Genomic DNA, 20,188 nt, shown 5'->3' with positions numbered 1-20,188 from the left:
CACTTTCTAGCAGATGGAGAGCAATCTTGTTTTAATGTACATCACTTACAATAGATACAAGCTGTCAGATAACTTCTGGTAAAATAGGATGCTGAATCAGACACTTATTTTCAGTGGCAATTGATGCATAGGCTAGCCGCCCAGATGAAAGTATGCTGTATCACTTGACTCTATGGATAAAATATGCTGACATACTCTTTGTCATTTTTCATTTTAGATTTCTGCTTTAGATTTCTTACTACGCACCGTGATTCCCATCACTTCTCTTTTAGTAACTTATTGTTTGTCTTAAAACTATTATACTTAATAGTTATGTCTTAGATTTATTCCTGTTCTTTCTTGAGACTCTTCTAGAGCCTAGTATTTATAAGTAATTGCATTATAGTTATAAGCATGTGCTCTAGACTCCAACAGACCTAGATTGGAATTCCAATGTAGCTGCTTACTGACTGAATGGAAAATATATTTTGATCATTGACAACTCCAACTTTTTTCATGTTGTAATACTTCTAGCAAAGATTATTTAAGAATCAAGTGAATGAATGCTTCTAAAGTGATTATGATTTACCATAGTTATCATTAACTTTTGTTCTCTTATATAAGGCATCAAATAATGATGATGAAAGCCCCTGACAGAAGCAGATTTTAAAATATGAAGCAGTTAAATTAACACATACACAACCATATTGGTTATATATATATATAGCTAGTGTCTGTTCTGGTTAGTTGATATGATTGTTTGATAAGTATTTTAATACCACTACTGGAAAGATGAAAGTAAGAATTATTGTTGTTATTTATTATGTGTAACAATAGGATGCCTTTGCTATGCCTATTTTGGTTAATTCATAAAGATATGGTATTTGAAAAATATAATGGGAGCTAGATTTAGTATAATTAAAAATGCTAAATGCTTACTTAAGCCACACATATACTATAAGTGGAATTAGCAATACAAATGTTACCTTGACTTCTGCACAGGGATGGCATTTGTGAAGCATTTTGTATATTTCATAATTTTAGAAAAATCATATTTTATATGTTTTTTACTTTCTGTGTGCAGTGATAAAGCAAGTGTGGTAAAATGATAAATGGGGATTCTGGTGAAAGGTTTATGGGAGTCCTTTGTATTATTCTTACAACTTTTCTATAAGTCTCAAAATATAAATCAATATAAATTTTATATTTATTTTTTATTTCAATATTTTAGAAAATAAAAAGTAAAAATAAAGTAGCAACCAGTCTTTTAAATTAATGTGTTTCAAGTAGGTCAGGATAAACCCATACAGGATAGGCACTTTTGAAGTGTAGAAATTTCATGCTTTATGAATATTACATAAATTTTTAGATCTGCTGGTACTACTCTATACTAATATATTTCTGTAAAATATTTTTTAAAAGTCATTAAAATACCATAAGAGTATATAATTGGTACATCTTATAAAAACAAATTATTAAAAGAGTGCTATTCACCTTTTACTCTGATGCAACCAGTAAATGCTTTCCTACATAGAGATATTCATGAGTACAAATTATAAGTGCTATGTGAACATAAACAATGTGTTATTGTCAAGACTGACAGAGAGGATGTTAATTTTGTTGCTCAGTGACAGTCTCACTGAGGAGATGACATTTGAGCTGCTAACTAGGGATAAGACAAGTAACTTATGAAAAGGAAAGTGGGAATGTGGGTAGGAAGCAGGAGGAGCATTTCGGAGAGATGGAGCGAGTCTGCTGCCTTGAGGAGGGCAGGAGAGGGGCACATTAGAGAAACTGGGAAGAATAGGGAAGTGTAGTAGAGGACAGCAAGCAAGGAGAAAAGGAGCTCAAAATGAACATGGAAAGAGAGGCCAGGGCTTATCATGGAGAGCCTTGTAAGCCAGGCTAGCAAATTTTAAGAAGACATTTGCTTTATTAGAAATAGCTTTGGCTTAAGACTTCAACCAAAAAACATGTTAAAGCAACAATAATATGCTTAGCTTTTTAAGAAAATATTAGAACCCTACTATAGTGAGCATTGAGTTAACTAAGACTTCTAACTAAAGATGATTTTTTTTTATTTTTAAATGAGTGAGAATTTGCAGTCATCCATATAGTCACAAATTATATGGGACCCTTGATTCCTTATAAACTTATTTAAATGGCGCTAAATTAGTGAGAATGTGCTATTATTATTCCTATTTTCTTAATGGTTCAATTATACTTAAAATAATAAAATTTTCATATCATTTTGGTAGAGGATGATGATGCATTTCCTAAATGAACATCATCATCATCATCATAATAGAATAATTAATTTCTGAATTTTGTGTATCATGAGCTTGTAAAAAGTAAGTGTATATCTAACAAATGATGAAAATTTATTAGCAAATATTGTTTGCAATTGTGGTATTCCATAAGGTGATCTTTCTCATCATATTTACAATAAGTATGGGCATTTAATTAATGCTATTGATATTTCACCACTGAAGAGTTAAAAGAGAAAAGATAACCCAAAGTAGAGAAAGGAAAGCAAGAGAGTTGTTGATGTAGATGTATAACAATATATTGCAAAGACCTCTGGCCTAAATTAAAAGACTTTGCTTCCAGTTCTGGGTTTAGGTAACCTTGTTTAATTTGCGGCGGATGATTTCTAAGGTTCCTTTCAACACCCAAATTCTGTGACTTTTCTGACGACTACCAGAGGTTAGAGCTCTCTGGCTAATTTTATCTAGGTTTTCTTGTTTATTCCACAGTCTTTCTGCACAATGACTTTTTTAAAAATCAGAGTTTAAAAATCAGTGAAGCTATTTCACTGTCTATCATTGTTATTTGAGTTTATAGAGAAGGTAGTTCTTGGGAAGAATGAGAAAGATCAGATGAAGTGTGCTAAGCTAGAAGCAGGAGTGAGAAGTTTAAAAAGCTGAGCCATTGAGATGATAGATCAAACAAAAATGAGAAAATAATAGTAACTAGTTTCAGTAGTTGGGTAGAAAAACATTATAAAAGTTATCAACAGAGGAAATCTGTACCAGCTGCTACAACGTTTCTCATGCCTCACCCCTTCTTAGGGTGACTGTGTATCCTCTAAATTCCAGAATTTATTTTCTCTCTAATGAGGCTATGGGGGATTTAGAGCTGCTTCCCCAAATCTGACTTTCAGTAAAATCTGTTACTGTCACAGAAAGAGATATGACACCAAAATAAACATAATTATAATGACCACAGAGGAAAAGCCTAGATCTTGGGTTAGAATACCTTGGGTATCCTACTGTGGTTTTATGTTAAAAATCACTTATCTGACATTCGAAAGCAGCATTTGTAAAATGTGAACAATTTTATCTTTCATTTATCCTCATTAGGAAGTCACAAGAATTAAATATGGTAACATATAAAAGCACTTTATCCAGAGAATGTTCTGTGTATGTTACCTTGTTTTTACTATTTTTCACCATCATGTATCTACCATGATCATTGATGGATATAGCTGAAAACCAGGGAATTTCTTCATCACTATTACTCAACTTTGTATTACCATTGTGAGAGTTTAAAAATGATTGAGTTGTATTCCCACACTCTCCACTAATTAGGAAAGAAAAAAACAAAACAACAACAACAACAAAAAAAACCTCCACAAAACTCTTAGTTCCTCCAGTTCTTCAGTAGATTATTGTAGGACCATTAGCTTCTCTGTGAGATTTTGTCTCAGTCCTCTAACTTCCATTTCCACCTTCTGCTTCCTTGTAGAGCAATCACTGATTCTCTTATTCATGAGTTCTCTAAACGTCACTCAGCTCACATAACAACCAGAATTGGATCCAATATCTTTTGACTACCATGTAGATTAATGCTTTCCTGGATCTCATCTGGCTTCTTATCAGCGCTAATATAGATTTTCCACAAAAACAGAAGGGTAGCATCAAAGTTCGAATGTTTTTTCCAAATATCCCCAAATACCTCATATTAAATAGGTCCAAGATATAATATTCTTTTGCCCAGTATAGTCACTCTTAATTGGTGCCAGACCAGAGGTTGTAATCTTGATTTTGTCCAGGCATCTTCCTTATGCATTCCAGTGTAAATTAACAAATTATCATACACCCAAATGGTCATCAGTAAGTAGAATCATCTTGTAATGCAGAGCAGTGTTGCTACCAGTTTGAGGGCTTCTCATTTATTTTGTAAAATTCAGCTCAAATTATACTGTGCAATATAAACATTTCATTTCATTTCATGGAAAAGTGAATTTGCATTAACAGAAAAAAAAGTTTATAAATATGAACCTACACATATCTGTAGTAAAGTGAACTGTTTCCTTTGTCTTAAATTAGGTACTTCCCAAAAGAAGAGCTTCAGAGAAGTATTTGTTTAGGTAGGCTATTTAGGTGGTTTTTCCAGAAGTAAGAGTGAGGCATGAGGAAGAGTAAAGGAAGGAGAAAAAGCCAGTATGAGGCATGTTACTGAGACAACTGTGGTAAATTCAGGCTTAATTCTTGTTGGAACTTTCTGAGAAGCACACAGAATGCTTGTCAGAACTGTCTACCTGAGGATAGACCATGACAAACTCCTTTCCTTTATTGACTAAGAGTTACCCTTGGTATGTTAATATCCAGGTTTATGCATGCTTGCTGAACAAGATTTTGTTTGCTCAGGGTGAGATGCTGCCAATATATGAAAAATCAAAGCTCATATTTAACTATCCACCATAGATTCCTTAAGGATTAGAATTCTTTAAGAATGAGGATGCATGGTGGGACAGCAGATACATGCTTACATATGTTTCTGTGAACTTCAGAGATAAACCGCTTATGAAAACATTGATTAAGTCATCCAGAACCCAGTATGACTTTTCATTCCTGCATTTCCAGTTTCTGTTTTCAAATGTGGAAATCCAGAATATAATTAATGTGAACTTTCTTTAGTTATTTTGTGGTGATAGCAAAACTGCACATAATCTGAAATGTTGTCCTATACGCGAGCCAACAAATTTGCCTGCCAGAGTTTCCTAGATCTTGGCAGAAGGAATGAGACTTTTGAGTCAAAGATAAAGTACTTTGTGATTCACAGGACAGCAGGCAACATGAACTGCATGTTTAAATTGGTTCCCCTCATTTCAAACCTCATTCAAAAGCTAAAGAGCAGCACCAGGGTGTTTACATTCTGGAGGAAGGCTCCAGGAACAGTTATAAAAAGCCATTAATGTACCTTCTTTCCCCATATCTCCCAAAGTCTAAGGGCATCTCTCCTCCAAGGACTGGAATTTTGTTCTTTCACCTCCACAAAATCTGGAGTCCTGTAACTTCACTTTTTCTTTTTACCCCTCAAGCTGTCGTCTTCTCTACCCAGACCTTTGTCTGGAAATGTCAAGTAAAAGAGGGACAAAAGCATATGTATAAACTTAGCCAGAATTAACTTTTAATCCCCTAATTCTCATTCTGGACAGGCTGCCATCCAAAGATTATACTCCTTAGGCTTGTCTGGGATTGCCATTAGAGGGTAAAGAAAGACACATTTTGCTGAGAAATAGGAAGGAATTCTGAAATTTCAAAAGAATTCTATATAATTCCTTGTAATCCTCAAACTTCTTCACCTGAGAGTTTTATCCTAGTCACAAGTCAAGAAGTCAACTTGTCAGAGTTTCACAGTATCTTACGTCGGAGACAGAGAACTTTTATTCACCACAGTACAGCACACATTGTGAGCTTGATATTCACATTGGTTCCTCTGGGTCCCCCAAGTCGCAAGCAGGCATTGTAGAAATGGACCCAGGTGGGTGATGTGCACAATGAATTTGTATTACAGCTGAACTCTGAGTTTAAGAAACCACCAATTTTATCGGGTCTCAGCAACCTGTCCAACCTTTGCCCTGGAGAGAAGCATTTTCTTTAGTATTCGGGTCAGGCAACAAATCTGCCCTCAGCCCCAAAGGGAAACACTATCATTGTTCTCTCAGGCTGTTTGAGCTAAAAGCAGCCTTGAAAAGACAGCATAAAACAAAAGGTTCCAATGCCTTTACTTTAAAAAAAAAAAAGAAAGAAAGAAAACCAGACGTGTAAGAGACCCAGTGGAGAGTAGTCTCCCAGTATTTTACTTATTTTGATGGTGGAATTCTAGTCTTTCCATCTGGAGTGACTTTTGTTTCTATTTCTGTCCCCTACTGTCAATGATGTTTTTAAATAACATAGCCTGAGAAGAACCTGCAAATAAAATAATGATTCTACAGGAAATTGGAGATGGCTATTTGATGAATTTACTTTTTGCTCACCGTTTTAATGTTTCTATCCTATTTCTTCACAGAAAGAATATTCATTGTTGTAGTAATTAGGAAAATGAACTTCCATATATTATGATCAACGTTGAAAGTATTTCATATTTTTTTCATGAGGTGCATGTACAAATATTAGCAGCCAAATTGCAAAGTAAATCAAAGGTAATGGAGAAAACCAAGTTGAATTTTATAGTAATTTCTCTCTATTTTAGGCAAATGGTAAGAGAAAAATGATGCTTTATTTTATTGTATTTAATACTTTAATTTTGAAATACTTCGAATCTCCAGATGTGCAAAATTAATACAAAGAGTTCCTGTAAACAATTCATCCTAATCCACCTCTTACATGGCCATAGTAAATTATTAAAACCAGGAAATTTATGTGCAGTACTATTAACAACAGACCTTATTTAGATCTCATAGACAGAGTTTTTTGTTATATAGTTCTTAGAAATTTCATTTGTATAAATTTGTGTAAACATCACCAAATTAGGATATGGAACACACCCATCACCACAGAGAAACTCTCTTTTCTTCTTCCCTTTTTAGAGTCACATCCTCTCTCAAGCCCTAAACTGTGGACCACTAATCTGTTCCCATGACTGTATTTTGTTTCTACAAGAATGTTAAGTAAATAGAAATTTATACAACTATAACATTTGAGATTGGCTTTTTTTCACTCAGCATGATTTCCTTGACAGCCATTCATGTTGTCATTTATATCCATGGTGCATTCCTTTCCATTGCTGAGTATTATTCCATCACAGGGATATACCATATCTCATTTACCCACTCCCACATAGAAGAACCTTTGGCTCATTTCCAGTTTGGAACTATTACAAATAAGGCTATTATGAACATATGTGTACAAATTTTCAAGTGAACATAGTTTTCATTTTTTCTGGGATAAATACTCAGGGGTGTGATTTCTGAGTAAATTGCATGTCAAATTCATGTTTCATTTTATACCAAAAAACCCTAAAAGCTGCCAAACTGTTTTTGAGAAAGTCTGTACAATTTTACTAGCAATATGAGATCCAGTTGCTCAACATCCTTTCCAGAACTTTGTATTACTCATATTTATGTTAGTAATTCTAATACGCGTGTAGTGGAATCTTATCATTGCTTTAATGTGCATTTATATAATTGCTAACAATGTTGAACATCTTTCATTTGCTTTTATTGCTGCCTTTTTCAGTTCAATTTTTATTTGTTTTGTTTTAGCAAGGTGCTAAACTGTGACTCCAAACAATAGGCCATTTTTGCCCAATTGATTAATTTCTTGTCATTTTAGAGGCTGTATTTAATTTTGTCATTATATAAGAAGCTTTTGCTTTTCGTGTATTTTAATTGCCTCAGAATATTGAGTTAACAGTCTCACACAGTTGCCTTTTGATTTCATCACTTTTTTCTTTTTTTTATTTTACTCCAGCATCTCTTATGTGTCTCTTTAAATACTGTCCTGATATAGATTGACTTTATAGCAATTTCTGATCACATACTGCTTAATTAAATTGTTTCCCATCCAGTTCTATTCTTATCTATTCTAATAAAGAAATAATGTTAGAAATTTGCAATAAAGGGAATGAAGGAGACTGCTGTTAGTTTGCTAAGGTGAGATTGCGTTAAGTGATACATGAGAAATATATTGGTTTAAAGCAATTGAAGATCGGCTAGAAGGAGTTAAATAGGTACCTACTGTAGAAAAGAGATGACTTTATACGTTCATTTCCTCATTCATTCATTTCCATATTCACTCAGTCATTCTGCAGATATTTATTAAGCACTAATATTGTTGTGAGGGGCTGTGAAGAATACTGATGTGTGGGATCATTGTGTCCCTCAAGGATCTAACAAAAAACATAGGGTGAAACTGGCTATAAGAAATAATTAAAAAGCAACACCAAGCACCTTGAACTAGTAGATAAAGACCAGATTGTTGCTGTTAACTGGCTTCTACTTCACCAATTCAGGCACTTTTTTAAAAATCTGTAAACGAAGTACCTGGACTCAAAATTTTCTGTCTCCACTTCTAATATTCTGAGACTGGAAATCAGAGGAATGTTCTTTTAGTTGGCAGTCAGAAGGATTCTGACTGTGCAAAAAAGCATGCAAGAGAATATACATTGTATCCGCTTAGCACTACATCTGAGAAAAAGGAAGAGATGTGACTCAAACCATGACATTGGATTACCTGTGTATGTGTTTAAAAGAAACTCGTAAGTGATATCTTGGTCTCCCAGGAAGGGCTACAGAGAGAACAAAAGTGAAAAGGCAGGTATCTTGGAGTAAGGTGAACATAGACTCAGGAGAGACCTGGTTGGTGTCAGCAGTGCTGCTTTTTATCACAAACTTTCTCTGTGTTTCAACAATCTGTCTATAAGAGAACGTAATTCATCTTTTCTATATACTTTAAAAATTAGATAAAATGATGTAACAATATTAAATATCTGCTGAACAGTGTAATTTATATATTTTGCTTCCTATTTTATGATGTGAGTTCAGCTGACCTTTGACATCATATGGCACAAAGCTACACTAAAAGCCCCAGAATTATTTTAGAAAAAGATTCTATTGTGTATTAGGAACAGGAAAAAGAAACATGAAGGATAAATATAGGTTTAATTTAACAGGTTAAAAAGAGAAGAAAAAGTATTGATGCGATTAATGTGATTTCAGTCATTTAATGATTATGTTCAAACTGCAGTTCTTTCTAAATTTAGTGAGAAAATAGGAATATCCAACATTTCACAGCTTAACAGAGCTAGCGATGTGTAGAACATATTAAAATATCTTCTTACAGTTAGACAAAGTCGCTAGTTATGAAAACTGCCACATTTGTAGACCCAAGTAAGTGAAACACATACACATGTTGAAACAATATTTTTTTGTGGGCAGACTTCAATTACTGTTATGCTTTCCCCTGTTTAACCAATGATGATCACAAGAGTCACATCAATGACAGTTTTAAAGATAAAACACCTTAATGATTTTTGTTAGCTTATTCTTTTATTCATATTACCTAAGCTTTCCCCTAAGTTCTTTACTCAAAAGATCAAATGATAATTATCCTATAGAGCAGAAAGCTTGTTTTTCAGCATTAATTTTGTATAATTAATGGAAAGAATATGTACAACTGAGATTTTTCAGCTCCTGTTGACAAGACTGCTTCTCATGATGGGTCATGACTGTATGTTGGAATGAATGAAAATGTAGGAATATCTATTTCTACATGTCTGTACATATTATTAAAATTTTTATGCTGTATAAAAACAATAGAAAGACAATAAAAAAGGCCAAGGTTCTATTTCTGTCTCTGTAGCTACTATCCATGTGACCTTGGTTTATTAATTTTCCTCTCTGCCACCCACTTTTCTCAGTTTTACAGAAGCAAGCAAGACCATTCTTCTCCAAAGTGTATTTTAGTTTCAATACTTTTTCCCTATATGTTTGAATATTATAGAAAATTTTTAAAATGAAGACATACATAAAAGGTAATAACTAGGCATTATTTTATTACCCAGAATAAACTATTAATGTATTATTGTATTTCTATCACATGCATTGTAGTCATGCATTTCCAAAATTACATGAACCTATATATTCACGTTTCATAAATTTATGGACAAATTAAAATTGGTATCATGTTGCATATACTTTTTGTATCCATATGAATGTTTTTATAAATGTAAAAGCAAATGATGTGACATAAACATCTTCATTTTTAATAACTGTAGAATGCAATACTCTATACAAAGAAACACAGCAATATGATTACCTTCCTATTAGATTTGTGTGGAGGGTAGATGAAGTTGGGAATGAGAACAAGATTCCACTGGGTAGGAGGGAATGGTGTCTTCCCAAATATTCTGTACCTTTCATCAACCCAAAATTATAATTAATATTGAGATTATTCTAGCAAACATTTATTCACTGTGACTCTGCTTTAAAATATTGCATTTGTTTCAACTACTTGGTTTCCAGACTTTGACTTTTTAAACAGAAAGAAAAGAATCCTTGAAATTCCTAAGTTGCGTACCTACCAATGGGTTTCCTGTGCTCTTGGTTTATATTTACCTATGAGAACTCTTACTCTCAGCATGTAATGTGGTACTTCTGAACTCCTCCTATTTCCTGCCCAAAGTGGTAGTTTGTGAAATGATTTGGGAGGGGATGTAGTAATAGAAGAGGAAGGGATCAGGATGGTTGAGTTCTTCAGACTCTAGCTCTCATACCTTGAAGGGCCAGCTACTTGGGTTTCTGTTGGTGTCCTTGGATTTCTGAGCCAGGTGACACATAAGTAAGGAGAAATAAAACATGTTTCTATTTTCTCTCTTGTTAGTGGTTTTGTTTTAGTTTTGGTCAGGATATATGAGTTGGTCATTAATTATGTTTCTCTTTCCAGTTTTATTAGTGTGTGTTAATTTAAAATTCCTCCTGAATTTCAGCAGTAGCTGAGTGTTTGGGTGTCTGATGGTGATACAAATTAGAGTCCTTTTACGTTTCTGTAGAAATTATGGAAGGAAATAGAGGTTGAATCAAGGACCACTATCCTTTCACCATCTTAAAATAGTCTCTAACATCAAATTTTGATCATTTTACAAGTTGATTGTTCAAAAATATATTCATTTACATATAATCTGAATATTTGATAATGTTAGAGTCATTTGTTACTTGGGAAATACTACTAAATGTAATTTAAAAAATTATATCACATGAATAGTATTTTTCTTTCTCTTATTTCATTAAGCATAGTACCCTCCAAGTTCTTCCATGCTGTTGCAAATGACAAAATTTCATTCATTTTTATGGCTGAGTAGTATTCCATTAAGTATATATAGCACATCTTTATCCATTCATCTGTTGATGGTCACTAGGTTGCTTCCATATTTTGGCTATTGTACAAAATGCTGCTATGAACATTGGGGTGCATGTATGTTTTTGAATTAGTGTTTTCATTCTTTTCAGATGTATACCCAGGAGTGGAATTGTTAGGTCATGTGGTAGAAAAAATACTGTATAAAATCACTTATATATGGAATCTAAAATATATTAAAAAGAAAAAAACTAGTGAAAATAACAAAAAAAGAAAATGGACTCACAGATACAGAGAACAAACTAGTGGATATTAGTGGGGAGATAGTATGGTCGAGGGACAAGAAAGGGCTGGGCAATCAAGAGGAAAAATAAATTATATTACATGAATTATATTAACTTAGTAAAATTATAAGATTTACTTTGGTAAAATTGTATTAGTAATACAGTATGTGATTTTAATATATAAGTAAAAAATCAGAAACACAATTGTTTTTATAGCTGTAAAGAAGCAATATTTCCTTGATTCCAAAAGATGCACGTTCTTAGTATGTGAAAATTCAAAAGTAGTAAATGTTGTATGTTTTTTAAAATATTAATAGGAAGTATACTCCCCTTGTCCAACACCCCCATAACATAATATTTCCTCTGTCTACCAAGAAAACTATGTTGAACTTCAAATAAGAAAATATAACTAAATGCACAGAACAATGTATAAATATAAAACAATATTGTGCTGCGAATTTTTGAAAAAGTTGATTTCAATAACAATTAAAACTTTTAAGATAGTAACCTTACTTTCATATCTAATGTAGATGTTTTCCGAAGGAGGGCATCATTAAGTGGACATTTACCTCTTAGAGACTTAACCCTCAAAGAAGTTTGCCTTAATCAGAGGTAAAAAGCAATTGTGTTTCCACTCTAGTAACTGGTCCGATTCTATTATTCCCTGTGTGTATAAGAAACTGATAATGTTGTTTTTTATTAATGTATTTTTATATTCTCTAGAAATATTCTATAAGCTACTTTTTCTCCTTTGTTTGGAATATGATAGGCAAAATAATGTACAGACCATTTATCATAATGGGGTGGTAGTATCATTTAATTCTGGGAACTCTACAAAAGACTTTCCCTAGGCTATACTGTTACTTTCCTTGAGTATTGAGAAAACAGAGATAAGGAAACTAATTAGAAGGCAACTGAAATAACACAAGGAAGGTTTTTTTGTAATCCTGAACTAAAGCAATAACATTGGGAATAAACTTAGAAATACATTTTTAGAGACTTCTAGGTATTGTGATAGGCAATAATTAGTAAAAATTTAGATTCAGGGGGTGATTATCTGATGGAGATGACATTCTGAGATATGGAAGAAAGAAGAGGAGCATGACTGGTGGGAAAGACACCAAGTGTTTTTTATGGACTGTTGAACTTTAATGTTCAACATTCCAGTGCATAATCAAACAAAGCAGTTAGAAAATATTCTAAAGGAATATATAATATTCTAGAATCACATGGAAAGATAAAAGTGGTAGCTTCAATACCATGAGAGCTGATAGAAAAAGCTTTTGAAAATAACAAGTTTGGCCATTATTCTGCCTAAAGAGTAGTCTGAAAAATCTTTTATTGGTAGTTGCTTAGAGAAAGGGAAATCTAAGGTTAAGTGAACACACAGAAAGATGAAAAATGTGTAGCTGTGTGACATCTTGATTTCTTATCTAAGTAAGGAATATAAGAGGCTGCCTATTTATTTTTAGGGAAGTGTAAATTATAGGGAAAAATTACTGTAGTAATTTAACTTCTCCAAATAAAAAGTAATTTAAAAAGAGAAATTAATCTATTGGATAAGCAGAATAAGGGGTAAGAGATTTAACATAAGTAGTATTTAAAACTGAGTTCCAGTGTTGTCATGCTGAAGCACTTAAACAGTTTTAAGAGATGGTTTCTGGTTCAAAACACTGGGATGTGGATGTTTGTATTTGGCTGACTTGCACAAGAAATTCTATGGTGTGTCAGTTAGAGTGCAGAGAACACTATACACATACACACACATACACATACATATATGTGTGTATATATATATATTTAGTTTTTTCAGGCCTACTAGCTGCTTATAACCAACCGAGCAGAACTAGTGAACAAAAGAGAGAACACACCAGGATTTTGTGTGCCCAGGCATAACAGACCTGAAATGGCGGACCTGTCTCCTCATTTCCATTCCAGCCTATCTCTGTACCATAATTGTATTTATTTCTACCTTTTCTGTTATTCTGTTTCTCATGGAGGAAGACTGGTAAGCAAATAACAGTACTTAACCATGAAAGTGAATGACAGGTATCTCCCGAATACACTCTTCCACTTGAAGAAATTCCCAGTTCTTTTTGTTGTATTTTTGCCTCTCATTCTGCCTTCTCCTGTGTATTTCACCAGGAAACTTTATCTCTTTGTTCACAAATTAATCTTAAATTCTTGAATTAAGACTATCCAAATATGATCTTGAAGCTATTTCCTTACTTTTCCAAGTGTTTAATATGTCCAGTTTTAATCATTTAGTAAAAATTAGAGTAAGTTACTTAGCTATATGAGAAATAGAAAAATGTATAAATCTTTACATATCTAGTTTCTAAAAATTTATGTTCTTATAGGAAACAAAATATGCAAACAAATGACTAAAATGTTTTGTAATATAAGATAGATAGAAGAAATGTACAAATTTAAAGATGGGTTTTTTTTTTGCTACTATTTAAATCATAGTTTTGTGATAATGTTTAAGCTCGTCCTTGAACAATGAGTAGGATTTCATATCATTGTCTCTTTGGGATCAAAAGCCTCTAATATTGAGTAAAAACTAGAAAAGTCCTCTGTGAGAGTAGCTTCCTGAGGCTTAGATTCCAGAAAGAAAATATTAAATTCTAATATGACAAGTATAGCACTAAAAATAATTATTAATACACCTTTGGAAATAGTGTGTAAGTGTCTGTGTATGCCTGTGCACATTGGAGTAAAATAGTCACACAAAAATGTACTTTTGTCCATACATAACAAATAATTCTACCTGTTCATTCATTAAAGATACAGTATTGTGATGCTAAGAGATTTGTGAATGAAACTGTTAAAGTAGCTTCAGTTCAGGGGAAAATCTGATTGGAACAAAGGCACTTATAGTATTGCCCTGGGGGTGAAACTGATCAAACCTCAGCCTTGCTCATCTGCAAAGTCCCAGTTGTGTCTCCGCTCCCTCTCCCTCTCTCCTTCCCCTCCCCCCTTCCCTCTCCACCTCTCCTTCCTCCTCTCCCTCTCTCGGCCAGGGTATTTATGTTTGCATGGAGAGTCCCTGTAAGTCAGCCAATTTATCTTTATCTCTTTCCTATTTTCTATTTACTAATGATGTTTAACATTCCTCACTCAGAACACTCCTCATTTTTTTTTCTTCCTCCAGTTTTATTGAGATGTAATTGACATAGAGCACTGTGTAAGTTTAAGGTGTGCAGCATAATGATTTGACTTACATAAATCATGAAATGATTACCACAGTAAGCTTAGTGAGCATCTATCATCTCATAGATACAAAATTAAAGAAATAGAAAAAAAAATGTTTTCCTTGTGATGAAAATTCAGGGTTACTCTCTTAACTTTCACATATGACTTGCAGCAGTGTTAATTTTATGTATTGTGTTGCCCATTACATCCCTAGGGCTCATTTGTCTTTTTTTCTTTAAGAACTTGTATTGAGATATAATTGACATACAATAAACTGCATGTATTTAAAGTGTACAATTTGATATTTTTTTTCTTATTAGTAATGTATGTATGACAATCCCGATCTCCCAATTCATCTCACCCCAAACTCCCTCCAACCCTCCCCGCTTTCCGTACTTGGTGTCCATATGTTTCTTCTCTACATCTGTGTCTCTATTTCTGCCTTGCAAACTGGCTGATCTGTACCATTTTTCCGTTTTCCGCATATTTGTGTTAATATACAATATTTGCTTTTGTCTTTCTGACTCACTTCACTCCGTATGACAGTCTCTAGGTCCATCCATGGCTCTACAAATGTCCCAGTTTCATTGCTTTTTACAGCTGAGTAATATTCCATTGTATATATGTACCACATCTTCTTTATCCATTCATCTCTTGATGGACATTTGGGTTGCTTCCATGTCCTGGCTGTTCTAAGTAGTGCTGCAGTGAACATTGGGGTGCAAGTGTCTTTTTGAATTATGGTGTTCTCTGGGTATATGCCCAGCAATGGGATTGCTGGGTCATATGGTAACTCTATTTTTAGTTTTGCAAGGAACCTCCATACTGTTCTCCATACTGGCTGTATCAATTTACATTTCCACCAACAGTGCAAGAGGGTTCCCTTTTCTCCACACCCTCTCCAGCATTTACTGTTTGTAGATATTCTGATGATACCCATTCTAACTGGTGTGAGGTGATACTTCATTGTCATTTTGATTTGTATTTCTCTAATAATTAGTGATGTTGAGCAGCTTTTCATAGGATACTCCTCATTTGTTGGGAAAGGAAGTGGTGTGGTTCATTTAGAATAACTTATTCTTGCATTTTCCCCCTTTTACCAAAAACATTAATTATTTGCTATTCTCAAAATTCCACAGTTACTTCAGTTAGGGAGGGTAAGAGAACAAGAATTTTGAAAACCTAGTCACTGTGTGCTAAACACTGTGCTAGGTATTTTGCAAATATCCTCACTGCAATTTTATGAGATAGTTATTATTATCTGTGTTATAAAAGCAAAAAAACTTGAAGCTCAAGAATTCACACAGTAAGTGGTGTGTCTATTTGATGAAATAACCTATGTTATGTTTTCCCTCCTAAATTATGCTGCTTTGTAAAATGAGAAGAAATGATTTGAAGTTAGCAAAACAGATACACTATGACCCAATTAGATCCTTTCTTGTCGTGTCACACACTTGAACAGACCAAAATTTATTCCAACTTTTCAAAGCAGAATTGTGTACTTAAAACAGCCTCAAAATAACGTAGTCCATAAATTAGTATTCTTCTTATATATTTGTGCCAGCATTAAAATGGCATCTTGCCAAGGATATACAATGGAGAAAAGGCAGCCTCTTCAATAAGTGGTGCTGGGAAAATTGGACAGCTACATGTAAAAGAATGAAATTAGAACACTCTTTAACACCATACACAAAAATAAACTCAAAATGGATTAAAGAGCTAAATGTAAGGCCAGACACTATGAAACTCCTAGAGGAAAACATAGGAACACTCTTTGATGTAAATAACAGCAAGATCTTTTTTGATCCACCCCCTAGAGTAATGGAAATAAAAACAAAAATAAATAAATGGGACCTAATGAAACTTCAAAGCTTCTGCACAGCAAAGGAAACTGTAAGCAAGACGAAAAGACAACCCTCAGAATGGGAGAAAATATTTGCAAACAAATCAACAGACAAAGGACTAATCTCCAAAATATATAAACAGTTCATCCAGCTCAATATCAAAAAAAAAAAAAAAAAAAAAAACAACTCAATCAAAAAATGGGCAGAAGACCTAAATAGGCATTTCTCCAAAGAAGATATATGGATGGCCAAGAGGCACATGAAAAGCTGCTCAACATCACTAATTATTAGAGAAATACAAATCAAAACGACAATGAGGTATCACCTCACACCAGTTAGAATGGGTATCATCAGAATATCTACAAACAGTAAATGCTGGAGAGGGTGTGGAGAAAAGGGAACCCTCTTGCACTGTTGGTGGAAATGTAAATTGATACAGCCAGTATGGAGAACAGTATGGAGGTTCCTTGCAAAACTAAAAATAGAGTTACCATATGACCCAGCAATCCCATTGCTGGGCATGTACCCAGAGAACACCATAATTCAAAAAGACACTTGCACCCCAGTGTTCACTGCAGCACTACTTACAACAGCCAGGACATGGAAGCAACCTAAATGTCCATCAAGAGATGAATGGATAAAGAAGATGTGGTACATATATACAATGGAATATTACTCAGCTGTAAAAAGCAATGAAACTGGGACATTTGTAGAGCCATGGATGGACCTAGAGACTGTCATACGGAGTGAAGTGAGTCAGAAAGACAAAAGCAAATATTGTATATTAACACAAATATGTGGAAAATGGAAAAATGGTACAGATCAGCCAGTTTGCAAGGCAGAAACAGAGACACAGATGTAAAGAAGAAACATATGGACACCAAGTGCGGAAAGCGGGGAGGGTTGGGGGGGAATGAATTGGGAGATTGAGATACCAAATTGTACACTCTAAATATATGCAGTTTATTGCATGTTAACTGTATCTCAAAAAAGTTCTTAAAAAAAAAATGACATCTTGCCAGAGGTCCAAGCTTCAATGAAATCAGTCAAAAATGGATTTTTCTCCATGTGTGATTTGTTGTAATGCTTATTCAAGCAAGACCACTAACTGGATCATATTCTGATGACAGAAGTTAGAAATGGAGACAACCTAGTTGTACACAACGTGCTAAGTCTAGATACGAAGCAGGGATAGTGCATATTTAGGATGGGAATATTACAAGGTATTGAACTGACACTAGCCCAAGACTAGAGAAGACCCAGCAATATATGGCAGCAGTATCATGCGTTGTTTTTGAGTGACTGAGTGATAGGACTGAAAAAAAGGCAAAAAAGTGTGATCTTGGTGACATATAGTTCTAAAAAAAATAAAGGAAACAAATATTCATTAGGTAGGTTATAAGCTAGAACTTAAATAGAATAGTATACTTGACTGTAGACGTACTACCAACTGACAACTTCATAGCAGGACATAGGTGGTGAAAATCGTACACTGATGAATATGACCCTGTGTTCTGATGCTCATTAGGAAGTCCTGCTTCCTCAGAGTGTTAGATGTGCATATATGACTTGCTTTGCCAATGAACTGTGAGAAGTGTGTCACTTATAGGCAGAGGTTTTTAGAGCCAGTGTGTGAGTTATACATTTCCTTTTTCTGTCTTAGCAATTATGGAAGCATGCATTGAAAGGGAGCATCCTTGAGAGCCTTCACATAGCTCAAGCTAGAAACAAATCATTACTTTAAGGCACTGATATATGAAGTTGTTTACTGCAGCATAACTTTCCCTATTGTGTCTTTTATATATATATATAGTGAATTCCTTGATAGTATGAATCATACGCTATTTACCATTATATCTCCATTACCTAAAATAGTATCTGATATAAATATTTATTGAATCTGTGAACGACTTAAAGAATTATGACACATGACTATTTGTTGCCCTCTTTGAGTGTACAAGCTAAGTTAGCGTAGCAAAAGCAATACAGAAGCCATCTGGAAATGAGGATAAGTTATTTACATAATTTATGGGCCAGAAGTAAGTACATGTTACTGGTGGGAGGCAAAGGTTAATGCTAATTGAACTAAGTGGTAGGAAGAAGAACTTTGAGACTTCCGTTAGAGAAGTAACTTGAGGCTCTTGCCAATCACAGTACTAGCAACAGGCATTTTTTACATAAAAAAAATGCTGCATTAGGAATTTACGTGTACTCTGTATGATTCTAGCTGTGAAAATTTTATATAGCAAGGAAACATGAAATGGACTTATAAATTGCTGAATAGTTTCTCTAATCTAGAAACCCAGACAGTTCTTTTTTTCTTTTTTCTCTCTCTTTTTTTTTTTCTTTTTGCCTTGATAAGAGACGAAAAGACAAATTTGTCAGCCAGCCAGGTAATTGGACTTGGCCATGAAGACATGACAGATGAACCAGCCCAATCACACCAATATTTGCCTGTCTACATATGGAATTCCTGTCTTAAATTGTGGCAAAGAAGGAAATGTTACTCTTTTGAAATTTTTCTATGTATACCAATCAAATTTTTCCCTCAGGACACATCATAAAGACTTGTCATTGAATACTTTAATTGTGGCATTCACCAGAGCTATTTTCCTAAAAGGCAGCATTGGTCACAAACTCAGATTTTAATCAAAAACAGAATTCTGGTGATTTGAGCAGTTTTTCTAATATTTTTTCTGCTTAAATTTTTTGATAGTTACTAACTCCATAAATTGAGACCATAAAATGATCTGAGCTAAATTAATCAGCACTTCATAGTCAAGTTAAAATAGAAAACCTGCATTTTTCTCTGAGAACTACACACATACACCCCTCCCATACATACCAACATCATCTTCCAAAATACCTTTTTTTTTTTTTTCTCTCCACTGAGTATTGTTTAAAAGTATCTGAAAGTTTAAGATTCAAACTTGGCAGTTGTATAATCCTCCCAGGGGAAGAAATTCAGGAGAATTTAAAGAAAATTGGCTTAGCAAAATGTTTTGAACATAGGCAACAAAGCATTTTCTATTTGGGTACAACTACATCAATGAAACTTGAGTCAGTGGAAGTCTTGTCCAGTGCTATTTGGAAGGTTGTCAGTATCAAGGGAGGTGTTAGAAGAATGCCGGTTGGGATAGAGAACTGCCTTAAGTCAAGACTTTATTTCCTTTCACTTCCTGCTTGTTCCGTCCATAAATGAGGAACAAATATAGGAAACCATAATGTCATTTTAGCAGATAAAAACCAACCCATCATTCTGGGTATCATATATCCTTGTCACTGCTGCTGGTGCTTTGCTTACTGTGATGGCTTCAAAGCATGGCTGCAAATTCTTTGACACTTTGACGTTCCTCTCATACACCTGGATCTGAGTAGGCTCATTGCTGCATCAGCCAAGATATCACAGAGGAAATTATACTAGTTGACTTCTGAGGCCAAACTGTAAAAGGCTGGTAAGCTTCCACCTTGTTCACTGAAACACTCACCCCTGGAGTCCTCAATTGCCAAGCAATAACTCTGACCACCCTGAAGTTGCCATATGGAGAGGACAGAATAACCAGACTGTGTGGCTTTAAATTCTGGCTCTACAAACTATCAGCTGTATAACCTTGGGAAACTTATTTAATTTCTCTGTGCCTCAGTTTCCTCATTTATAAAATGGGGAGAAAGAGTAGTCTGATGCATACCACTTTTTGTCTTACCTCTACCTTATACAGTTGTTTAAAGGGTCAAATGTGTGTATGTTTGTTTTAATTTTTATTCAGTTAATTGAAACTAAAAGAAAAAAACAAGGGTTCAC

The 20,188-nt window shown here is 34.1% G+C and overlaps 1 protein-coding gene across 1 annotated transcript in view; it reads left to right on the top strand.

Annotated features, from left to right (window-relative positions):
• LRP1B (LDL receptor related protein 1B) overlaps positions 1 to 20,188 on the top strand; it is a 1,778,947-nt gene that overhangs the window by 882,002 nt on the left and 876,757 nt on the right. The gene's annotated exons all lie outside the window — the stretch shown is intronic.

Source organism: Hippopotamus amphibius, chromosome 8 (genome assembly GCF_030028045.1).
Source record: "Hippopotamus amphibius kiboko isolate mHipAmp2 chromosome 8, mHipAmp2.hap2, whole genome shotgun sequence".
In the NCBI taxonomy this organism is placed as follows: Eukaryota; Metazoa; Chordata; class Mammalia; order Artiodactyla; family Hippopotamidae; genus Hippopotamus; species Hippopotamus amphibius.
The sequence above is the reverse complement of the archived record's forward strand: the minus strand, read 5'-3'. Positions and strand labels throughout refer to the sequence as shown.